Raw genomic sequence first — 12319 nt, 5'->3', positions numbered from 1 at the left:
ATTACTATTAAGTTACAGATTGCATCAGATGATCCCTGAGGTCTCCTCTAGCCCTGATATTCTGTGATTCTCTCCTTCAGTTCTGATCTATTTCCAATGTTTCATCCATTAGATCATTTAATCTGTCATCTAGATCAAGTCAAACCAATCAGCATTTCTACATCCTAGGCCTCTAGTGTTTTGTTCAGTTGACTTGCTGAATAGTTTATATTAAATGAGGTTCAAACTCGGTACTATGACCAGACATGATAGTCACAAATCTAGCCCCTTGATAGGAACTTTCCCTGCACCTGGATGTATCTCTATCAATTATCATTACACTTAGTTTGCAGTCTTTCTGCCAATTTGAAATCCATATGGATGTGCTTAAACCAATCTGAACTAATTTTGCAGGTAAAATTCCATGAGACTTCATCAAGCACATTCCCAGAGTCTAAATATATAACATCAACTCAGTTCTCTTCAACCCGTTTATTTCAAATTCTTTTTGGAGGGTGGGGTACTGTGGGGAATGGGGGAGTAAGAAGGAAGATCAGAAAATAAGAAATCAAGTTTCTGTAGCCAGACATTCCAAACCTCATTCTGAACATGAGGTTTGTTCATTATTAAATTAGATGAGAGGAAGTATGATGTTGTGAACTGAGAACCAGCCTTGAAGTCAGGAAAACCTATGTTCAAATCCATCCTCAGAACACACTGGCCAAATGACCATGGCCAAGTCACTTGATTTTCAAATCAACCAGTTAATGTGCTCCTACTGTAAGATACAGAGCAGATGTCTATCTGCAAAAGGAATTTCCTCATTGGGAATTACCTACAATAAGAGAATTATGAATCAAGATCCACCACCACCACCCAAAAAAGTCATTTAAACATCACATTTCTTCTCAAAGTTTTTGTTGTTAATGGGTTGGCAGGACTGCTGAATAGTTAGTTAACAAGCATTTCAGAACTTAATACATGCTAGGCAATGTGCTAAGCACTGAGATGCAAAGTAAAAAAGACAGTCCCTGCTCTCATGGGTGAGACAACATGCAAACAGGATCTATGCAAACAAAATCTATACAAAGATCTATGTTCAAACAAGATCTATACGACATAAATTGGAGATAATAAGCAGAAGGAAGACACTAACATTAAGGGGGAATCAGAAAAGACTTCTTGTTGAAGGTGGGGTTTTAACTGAGACTTGAAGAAAGCCAAAGTGAGGAGATGAGGAGGGAGAGCATTCCATGCCTAAGGGACAGTCTGTGAAAATGACTTTAGTTGGTAGGTATAATTTCTAGTGGGAGGAAGAACAAGGAAACAACTGAGTGGATTCAAGCGTGGGGCAGGGAATGGGGGGGGGGGTGTGGCTGGAGGGGTAAGTTATAAGAAGACTGGAAATGGAGAGGAACAGTTTGAGTATCATACTTGATTTTTTTTTTGTAATGACCAGAGCTAATAACTCACTTCCTTTTTTTAACCATTATTAAAAAAAAACATTCATAAGCAAGGCATTCAATGAGCATACTTGCATTCTGTGAAAATATGAAAGCTTCCAGATTTCACTAGCAGCCTCTATGGAATTTGGCAGGTTCTTTATTTCTTTCAACATCCCTCTCTTCCGTCCTTGCTTTGAAGACAGATGTCTTCAGACAGTGGGCCTCAGCCCTGTAGAGCCATCTTTAATGTTAATGTCTTATCTCATTTATTATTCAACCTATTTTCTCTCAAGATCCCTTGGCTCCCCCAGATATAATATGTAGGCAGCCGTTTCGGGGGCTCTATACACATATGACTCAAATGAGTTTCACTGGTCTGGATCAGAACTAGTGGGATAGAACTGTCAATTCCCTTTGGTTTGCCCCCACATGCTATGCTTGGCCAAGTCCTGGAACCCCCACCACTGTACTCTCACATCATAATGGCCTCATCATGATAGTGCCTCCACAGACCTGTACCATATGCCACTGAGATCTCTCCCTGCACTTGTCCTGTAATTGCATCATCACTGGGTCCCCATAGACTGATGATCCTTTAGCTACCACTTCTGTTGGGCTACAAATTTGCTTCCATCCCTCCTCTTTGTTTTCACTGCCACTGAATACCCCCTTGGCTTGTGGGGAGGATGTTACTGAGGTCATATCCTGAGGTAAAAAAAAAAAAAACATTTCTTTGAATTTCTATGAGCCAAGCTCTTGCCTTACAGTTCCTGGATAACCTCCACTATTCTTCACTTTTTCTAAGTAAGGTAGGCTCTCAGATTAGCTCCAACTCAAACACAGTCTAGGAGCCAGGATTCATCACTAACTACCCATTAGAACTAGTTATTTTTACTATTAAGAAACTCCTCTTACCACATGAGCAACAGATATGAATACAAAGCTACTTCAATCTGTGTGGATAGAACAGTTGAATTGTGGGGCAAGAAGGCAACAGTCACTACCAATAGCTACAACAGGGGCTTCCATGTGAAAGCTAGTAGAAAGAAGAGCCCCAGCACCTATGTGTGTGAATAGGAGGAAGAATAAGATCGAGTAGGACTTCTCTGTAACAGAGTAGTTAAACTCTGGGGAGGATGTTTACCTGCATGGTTTTCCCTGTCAGTTACGTTTATGAGGATATGTGTGTGCCCTTGCATTGTATCTATCCTCTAGGGAAAGTTTCGTGCACCAGTGCTTGAGATCCTCGGCATATTATGCAACAAAAGGCCGGACAATCATGATGCTGGGTCATCATTTCTGGCTACAGATGTCAGAGAAGGCTCCATGGATGAAGAAGCATGAATGAGGTAGGCCTTGAAGAAGGGGCAGGATTTCTTCAGCTGAACATAGGAAGAGAAGCAGGAAGATTCAGTTAGACAAAATCTGTCTTGGCCTTTTAACTACAAAATAAAGGTCACGGGGTAATAGATGTAGCCTTACTAGCCAACTATTCAAACCTCTTCATTTTATAGTTCAGTAAGTTAAGGTCTGGGGAGGTCACATGGTTTTCCCAAGACATTTGAACTCAGATCTTCTGACTCCAGAGCCAATGTTCTTTCCATTTGATCACAGGTTTGTTTCTTTGTTTTAGCTTTAGTTTTAGATAGCAGAGACAAAAAGAACAAAAGGAAAGCCTTTTACTGGGAAAAATTTTCTATCTAGATTTTTTTTAAGTGTCCCAAACAGTTATGTATAGAAAAACCTTAAAAAACTCCTTTTTGGAAATCATGAAAAAAGAAACAAAAAGGAATTAGCCAGTCTCCAGTATATCCACACATCATCTGATCTCTCCAAGTCCAGGGTTTACATGTCTGGAGTGGGATTTCTAGAAACATATGGCCTGAGTCCCCTACTGCGTCCCTCACAGCAGTCCCACTGACTTCAATGTGCAGACGGCTAGACACACAATGGCAAAGCTGGTCACAATCATAAAATGACAGAACACTAGGAAAATACCACCAATCATTATCACGTGTAGCAAATGATTCCAAAGTTTCCAGTTTTCTTCCTTGTACCCTGAATCCCAGGTTCTCCTCTAACTTACCTTGGTAGGACTTGCTAAAGAATTTGTCCAAAGTCTTTGTTTCTCTTTCCAATCTCAGATGGTTTCCCAGTGAGAAATCGAGCAAATCTGTGTGTTCATTTATCAAATCAAAGTTGAGGAGATGGCTTTTATTTAGCAGCGAAGAAAATCATTACCAAACCAGATTTAAAAAAAAAAAAAAAAAGGTACATTTGTCACCATATGGGATAAAATAACCACTACTAGGCCCATAAAACTCTGGGCACAGCACAGTCCCCTGCTTCTGCCACAGAACATAAACTTCCCAGTGCTCACTAGCACATTGTATGTAAATGAATATAGTCTATATTCTGTCGTGACAGAATCTTAATTGACCAAGCTAAATCTCTAGCAGTCTTCAAAAGCTGTAGCTTGCAGTACTTACCCAGTACATGAATAAATCCCCACTCCACCTAATGTACCACTCCCCTATAAGTATCATGTTCCTATGTCTGAACACAGCTCTCCACTGTTCCTTCTCCAAGGAGAAGTGACCTCTAATGACTTTGCTAGTGACAGAAAATGCCCAACTCAAATTAGTATCACTCCCTGACTTTAGCCATCACTATTCTTTACCAACAAAGCTAATGTCACCATCTTACCAAACACCAAGTTTTCCAACTAGGATGACCATGATAAAAAAAAAAGGGGGTTCTGCACAACAAATGGCTCTTTCCACGTTCCATATGAAATTGTTTGGCTTAGGGACTGCAACATTACTTTGCATATAGCCTATGACTGTGACTCAGCTACTTTTTGTTTTTACCAAATATGAACCATAGCCCCAGTAGTAATAGAGAGGGCTTCAAATCATAGTGTTTTATAGTTTGTAAAACACTTTCTTTGTAGAATGTAAAGTCAGAAGGAAACTTAGAGATCAACCCTTTCATTTTAAAGCCAAATAAACTAAGGCTTTGATAGGTCGAATGACTTGCCAAGGTATACATAGGTATCAAAATATCAGAGATAAGATGTGAGCCCATGTTCTAATGTCAAATCCAATGACTTCCCCATTCTACCACATGCCCAACAACCTTATAAAGTTGGCATCTTCATTTTAGATATTAGGAAACTGATCCCTGGAGAAGTTAATGGCATATTAAAAGTTACATAGCAAGAAAATGATGAAGCTAGAACTGAGACCATGATCTTTAAATCTAATGTTTATTAAGCTGCATGTCATCGCCTCTCATCCTTCCACTTAATGTCAAGCATTGTCCAAAAGTTAAAAAGTATATAGAAACACACACACATATACACATGTGTGTGCTTTAATATTCAATAGTTATATCATACAATATTCATACCTACAGCATTTTGGGAACTTTATCATCATAAAGACATTTGTTTTGACCTACCACATATGACACATTAACTTTAAACTCAATCATGTAGCTTGCTGATGTGATTTTCAGGTTCTCTTGATGATGGGTTCTCCATTTTACAGATCTGCCTATTTTAGCAAAAAAATTTTCATTTTTTATTGGCCAAAAAAGTTTTTGATCCTATTCATAGAGTTAGCCTCTGACCATTAATGTGTCATAATTCAAGCTAGCATCTCAGGAATTAATGGGGCCAAGAATCAGATAAGGATCAGAATATCAACCAAGTCTAGAAGAATGAGCAGGAAAAAGGTTTGAGTTAGAAGGTGCTGTTTATGGCAAATTCTTCCCCCATAGATTCTCACTTGTTACCATAGCAAAGTCAGCATTAGTTACAACACCATGGAAGAGAGATATATAGAGGCACAGGAAAATGATAACAGTATCTATGGGTGAATTATATGCTAGAGAAGGTGATCTGGAGGAACAGGAGCTAGCTGAGCATGTAGTTCTGGGTATAGCTATTCCAGAAATTAAAAAGTCAGTCACATGAAGGAAAAGGAGAGTCAATGAGAGAAGTCCATAGGTAGATATCAGTCTTTAGCACAGAACAGGCAAAAATGGTGAGTTCAGGATATAACCCTGAAATACGAACATGTTAAGGTATGCAAAGTGTTTCCTCCACAACTGCCTTATGAAGTAGATAGTAAAGTACTGGCAAAAAGGAAACAAACTTATCCTTATTTGCAGACATCATGATACTTAGATAACCTTAGGGAATCAGTAAATTAATTGGAGAAAAAAGTTTCAATAATTTAGCAAGATATGAGGTAGATAAAATCAATAACAAAATAAAAAGGAAATGATGTGAAAATAAATTTAATTCAAAATAAGTGCAAAATGAATAAATTATATGGAAGGAAATCTGTCAAGACATACTTAGGGGTTATATAAATACAATTTAAAGATACTCCACAAAAATAAAGCAGAAGAACTAACTGGAGAGAAATTACTATCCAAGATTAGACAGTACAGATATAGTAAAAAAATTACCAGAATAAATGATAAATTTAATACTATACCAGTAAAATTGCCAAAGTGTCCCTTTATGGCATTAGACAAAATAACAAAATTCATTTAATCGCTAAAGGAAATAATGATTTTTTTAAGTAGGAATTAAGAAGACACAGTCTTACTAGATTTCATACTATATTATAAAGAATAATTGTATTCCTTCCATTGAGATAGAAGACCACCAGGTTTTACCATCTATATTGCCACTACCCCCCCAAGTTTCTCTAGGCCTATGCTCTCCAGACCCCCATTTCTGTCATCTGAATTACTGATGCAACCTGGGATCCTTAAGTCTTGCCATTCACCATAGCACTGTGCCCTTAAGTTCTTAAAAGCCTTTCCATCTGATCTGTAGCTGAACTTTCTTTTATGTATTGTTTCCACTAATTGGAGAATAAGCTTCTGGAGATCAGTGCTTGTCTTGCTTTTTCTATTTATATCCTCACCACTCAGTACAGTGCTCACCATATAGTAAGGGTTTAATAAATGCTTTTTCATTTATTCTTTTATTCATAAAAAATTGGTACGAGTTAAAAAATAGAAAATAGATCACTGGAACAGACTAGATAAGCTTGATTAAAAAAGCAATTATGTATATCAATTCAGTGTTTGATATATCTTACAATATCAACCATTTGGGAAAGGTTCTTTATTATCCAAAAATTAAAGGGTAAACTTGACAGCAATGTGGCAGAAATTAGACTTAGTAGAGCATTTGAAGCCATAGAGGACAATAAATTCCAACCTAAATACAAAAAAGTCACATCATTTAAAAATTAGAAAATAGAGATACCTTATACAACTATGGCCAAAGGACAATTCATAACAAGGTTTAAAAGAGATCACAAATAACCAAATTAACTATTTTGATTATATAAAACTAGAGATAGCATTGCATAGTGAATAGAGGACTGACCTCATAGTCAGGAAGACGGGTTCAGATTCTACCTGTGGCACTGGCTGTGCAACCATGGACATAATAATTTTTCAGCACTCCAGTTAATTCTCTAAGACTATAAATTACTGATGATTTCCCAGTTTGCGCTGGAGCAAATTTCCACACCAAGAGTTTCCCAAACTGATGAGAACACAGGTGGGGGTACAGGAGGAAGAGAAGAAGGGGAACTTTATCACCAACATAACTGATGCAATGAGAAAAATAAGACAAGCAATTGAGCGGGGAAAAGACTTTGCATCATATATCTTTGATATAAATCGTTATATCCCAGAGATACAAGAAATTGGCACATATAGATAAGACCTAGATCCATTCTACAACATGTAAGTGATCAAAGAACAGGAAGAGTTTTTAAAAGAATTAACAGCTATGAAGGTGGAACATTAAGAAACTAGAAAACTTGACTCTATTTAGTATGTTTGTGCCCCTAAATCTATCATGGGTAAATATGGCTTCTCCTTTCTTGGTGCTGACATCTCTTTGTCAGTTCATTAAATTGCTTCTCTATCTCCACAGTCAACTATAATTTTGCTAAATGTAAGTTCCTAGGATTCTACTCTTCATGGGAGCAACTATGTCACATGGACCCTACAGATGGAAAGACAGGTGGGTGTACAGAAATAACTACTCAGAATACAATCTCTATATTATCCACCAGGGGTTATTCTCAGTTCAAGTTGCGTCAGCTCCCTAGTCCCCTTCAATTCATCTTGAACACGTACCTCCCTACACTGCATGAACACAGCTCTTGGTCCAAATACTCTACCCTTCCCTCTTCACATGTGAGAACAAACCAGTCTGTATTATCTAGGTTCATTCATGCAGTCATTTTTCAGTTATGTCCAACTCCTCATGACCCCATTTGGGATTTTCTTGGCAATGACACTGAAGCTATTTCCTTCTCTAGCTCATTTCACAGATGAGGCAACTGAGGCTAGCTAGGTTAAGTGAGTTACTGCCCAGGATCACACAGTTAGTGTCTCAGGCCAGACACTCAGAAAGTAAGTCTTCCTGATTCCAAGTACAGTGCTCTATTCACTACACCACCTAGCTGCAATAGAACTATTATCAATTATGATGTCTAATCTTCATCACAAGGAGTTGAAACATCCATCTCTCTTTTCACGAGGGACCACAGATACAGAATGTGGTATGTTGTCAGACATGGTCCACGTGTTGGCTGGTTTTGATTTGTAACAAGGGAGGGTTCAATGGAAAGTATGGGTTAAGGGGGAAATATTATGTTATAAATCATAAGGTAACAAAACTTTTTTTTAACAATTGAACATAAATATCAAAATATACTCTGAACCAATGACAGATGAAACTGGGAACTCCTTTAGGTTCAGAATATTTTTAAAGGCCCTTGTAGCTTCCAGCCTCATTCCTTAAAGGGGTGCTACTTGGCCCAGTATATCAGCCTACATTTCAATGAAATATCATGCCGTCTTGGCCTTTCGCGAGCCAGTTATCCATCTACAATGTTGTGCTGATGCTCCAAAGTAACCAAAGGAGAAACAGCAAGGTGGAAAGTAGAGAGAGTGTTATATTTGCAATCATTAAGACCTGAGTTTTAATCCTAACTCGAACCCTCACTGTGTGACTTACTTATTGCCTCTCAGCCTCAGTTTTCTCAGCTGTAAAATGAGGATAAAAGGGGTGGGTAGGTGGCGCAGTGAATAGAGCACCAGCCTTGGAGTCAGGAGGACCTGAGTTCAAATCCGGCCTCAGACACTTAACACAACAACTAGCTGTGTGACCTTGGGCAAGTCACTTAACCCCAGTTGTTGTCCAAAAAGCAAAAAAAAACAAAATGAGGAGAATAATAGTGCCTACTTCACAGGATTATTGTGAGGATTAAATGAGATAATATATGTAAAATGCTTTGCAAACTTTATAGAATTCTATAAATGTTAGCTAGCTAGTAATGGTGATAGCAGCAGGATTACCGGAAGAAGGAAGAGGGAAACAAGTATTTATTAAGTATCTGCTACATGCCAGATACTGTGCAGAGAGCTTTACAATTATAACCTCACTTAATCCTCACAACAATGCTGCAAGACACATGGTGTTATGGTCTGTATTTTACAGTTGAGTAAACTTAGGTAGAGGTTAAATGACTTTCCTAGGATCACATGGCTACTAAATGTCAGCCTGGATTCCAGGACCAGAGCTCTGTCTACTGCCACACCTAACTGCCTATGATAAGAGTAAGAGCAGCAGCAGCGGTCGGAGGAGGGGTCATCGACCTTGGCATCGGCATCACAATGGTAGTAGTTCTGGAGTTGGAGGAAAGAAGAACTGGGTTCAAGTCCTGACTGCCACTAACAGATCATCTAGCCTGACTTCCTCACTTTGCAGAGGAGTAAATTGAAGTCCACAGCAACATGACTTTTCCAAGGTCACTTAGCTTGATGTTACGACTACTAAAGCTGAGCTGGGAGCCCTCTAAAAGTTACAAAGGAATATGGTTTTGCTGAATTTTTTTAATAATCATTATTATAAAAGAAAGTTCCCTAGATGAGTAAGGTATATCAGAAAATAGATGTGACATACAAACGGTATCTACATAAATTAATTGTTAAAATGAGAGTATAAAAATTAATATTTTACATTTTTAAAGTTACATAGTTCTTATAGATAGTAATATTTGGAAATGTGGTTCCAGAGAATTGTGACCACCAGTGGTATAGTGTCTGATCACAAGAATTTTGTGGAAAGAGATTAGAGATAATTTGGTCCAACCACCTCATTTTAGAAAAGAGGAACTGGCGGGGATGGGGGGGAGGAGGAATGGGCAGCTGAGTGGTTCAGTAGATAGAGCACCAGCCCTGGAGTCAGGAGAACCTGAGTTCAAATGTGCCCTCAGACACTTAACATTAGCTATGTGATCCTGAGCAAGTCACTTAACCCCAACTGGAGAGGGGTGGGGGAGCGGGGGGGAAGGATGGACAGATGGAAGGAAGGAAGAAAGGAAGGAAGGGAGGGAAGGAAGGAAGGAAGGAAGGAAGGAAGGAAGGAAGGAAGGAAAGAACTGAAGACCCAGGAAGGTACAGTCTCCCACTGTCAGCCAGGGTCAAAGGCAAAATGAGAACCTGGATCTTTCTATCTGAAAACTATGCTTTTGACAATATAGCATTCTGCCTTTCTTCATTACTGATTCCTATAAATCTAGAAAAGAAAGGAGCCAGGCCCAGCTAGCAATTAAAGCCAAATTTAATACCCAGTCCCTCCTGGGGTTTTCTTTACTCCTACTCTTAAAACTATGGATTAACAATGGAAGTCCATGCCTTTTACATAACTGTCTGGTACAGAATATTATTCCTCCACAGTTTTTATTTCTGTCCCTCCAAAATATATTCCATTCCTTTTTTCAAGAAGGCTTTGTTTTATATCCTGGGCAATGTATCTGCTTTGATTACAAAAAAGAAATAAGACTAATATTTCCTTTCTGATTTAATATAATCTATTTGCCCATTTTTAAAGGAAGATTATGGGAGGGGTGGGGAATTGGATATAAATCCATAAAATAAACAAAGTCACCATTCCCTGGGCTCCAGACAAATAAAATGGAAATAATCCCAACAAGATTGTATTTGCAGAGCCAAGAAGCACCAGGGAGAAAAATAGCATTCAACCCCATGACAATTATCCCCCCTGCTGCTGTGTTCATGTATTGGAATTTATGACATTTTTCCCTAGGTCAAAGTTAAATTAGATCATCAGTGTAACCTATAATTAATGTAAGTGGTTAATTCTGAGGACTTTACAATGCATTCAAGACGACATTCTTAGCAGGAAGGGTAGCCATTATGAGAAAGCCATTTTGTCAATGATTGAACACTGAGATTAGCAATAAAAAAATGATTGTCTCTTCATTTCACATACAATTTGGCCTGAGAATAGTAAGGAAAACAAATCTAATGACTTTTCTGGGTAAATTAGTCACCATGAATTTTTTCACAACAGAAGAAAAGAGTGGGTTTCTTTGAATATTCAAATTTACACCCTTCCACAAAAACCCAATATATAAAAATCAAATTTTACAAAACAGATCAATTGTAGAGTAATTATTTGCTTTTTACTATCATTATTGCAACTGCAAGCTTTCTTATTGCCCTGAAAATATTCTTTACTTCCTTAATGAGTTCCATACCTAATTCATAATTTTCATTTCCATCCTAACCCTTCCCCTTGTCCTTGGTGACTTTAATATTTACATTGCTAACCCTGTTAATGCACTGGCTTCCCAGTTTATGAACCTCTTAATTTCTCATGCCATCAACCTGCCCTCTCATTCAACTACCCTCAACTAAAATAATAATTATAATAAAAATAAAATTTATATAGAATGTTAAGGTTCACAAAGCACTTTACATATTGACTCATTTAATAGTCACAATAACCTTGTGAGGTAGGTATTATTATCCCCACTTCGTAGTTGAGGAAACAGAGGTAGACACAAGTTAAGTGGTTTACCCAAGGTAACAGAACTAGTAAGAGTAAGAACCTGAATTTGAACTCAAGTCTTCCTGATTCTAGATCTAATATGTGGTCCAAAACACCACCTACTTGCCTCTGGAAATCATTCCACCATCAAAATTAAGAACTTCAATTCTGTGGCACAGGAGAAAGAGTCATAGATTTGAGTCAAAGGGCATGAATTTATTCAGAAGTAATGCCACTTATTGTATAACTTTGGGCAAGTCACTTTACCTCTGTAGGTCTCAGTTCCCTCATTTATAAAATGAAGGAGCTTTATTGGATAATGTATAGGTCCCTTATATCACTACATTTATGAATCTATGCTTTTCAGAACACAACTACCCCAACCTTCTAAACTAGTGAAACCTCTGCTCCTATTACCTCTGATTAACAAACTCATTCCTTCTACCCCTCGGAAAGTGTCATTAGGAGAGAAAAATTATCCTTACTGGTCTTATTTTCCTCCTCTCATATCCTTAACCCTTTATTCAGCAAGGCACTATCCTTAACCCTTGCCCCCTTACCCTCTGCGCTCATTCAGGACTTTTTGACATAGTTTCTTCTTCCATTCCTGGTACATTTGAACACCTTGTCCTCCTTTCCTCTGTTTACACTTGACTTATCTTCAACTTTGATCCACCTCTCATAATTCGCCTTCTCTATTCCTACTCCTGAGCAGCTGAACACTGCTGGAAAATATCATGAAATCATGCAGACTGAGTCTATCATGAATTCTTGTTAGCTAATGTTCAACAGGCCTTCACTGCTGCTCAGAAATTCTTTTAAATATCCCTGGTTGACAATCATGATCTCCATGGTGACTTCCAAACTATCACTGTTCTCCTCAAAACCCTATTTCCATACTCATTGTACCATCTCTCAATAGATAGTCTTTATTGAAAAGAGTCAAGTCATCTGCCCTGAACTCTCTCAATTCCTCTCCACAGTACCA

This window comes from Petaurus breviceps, unplaced genomic scaffold, assembly GCF_028583685.1.
Source record: "Petaurus breviceps papuanus isolate PSGF00001 unplaced genomic scaffold, PetGlider_PUasm1.0 90418, whole genome shotgun sequence".
Lineage (NCBI taxonomy): Eukaryota > Metazoa > Chordata > Mammalia > Diprotodontia > Petauridae > Petaurus > Petaurus breviceps.
The sequence above is the reverse complement of the archived record's forward strand: the minus strand, read 5'-3'. Positions refer to the sequence as shown.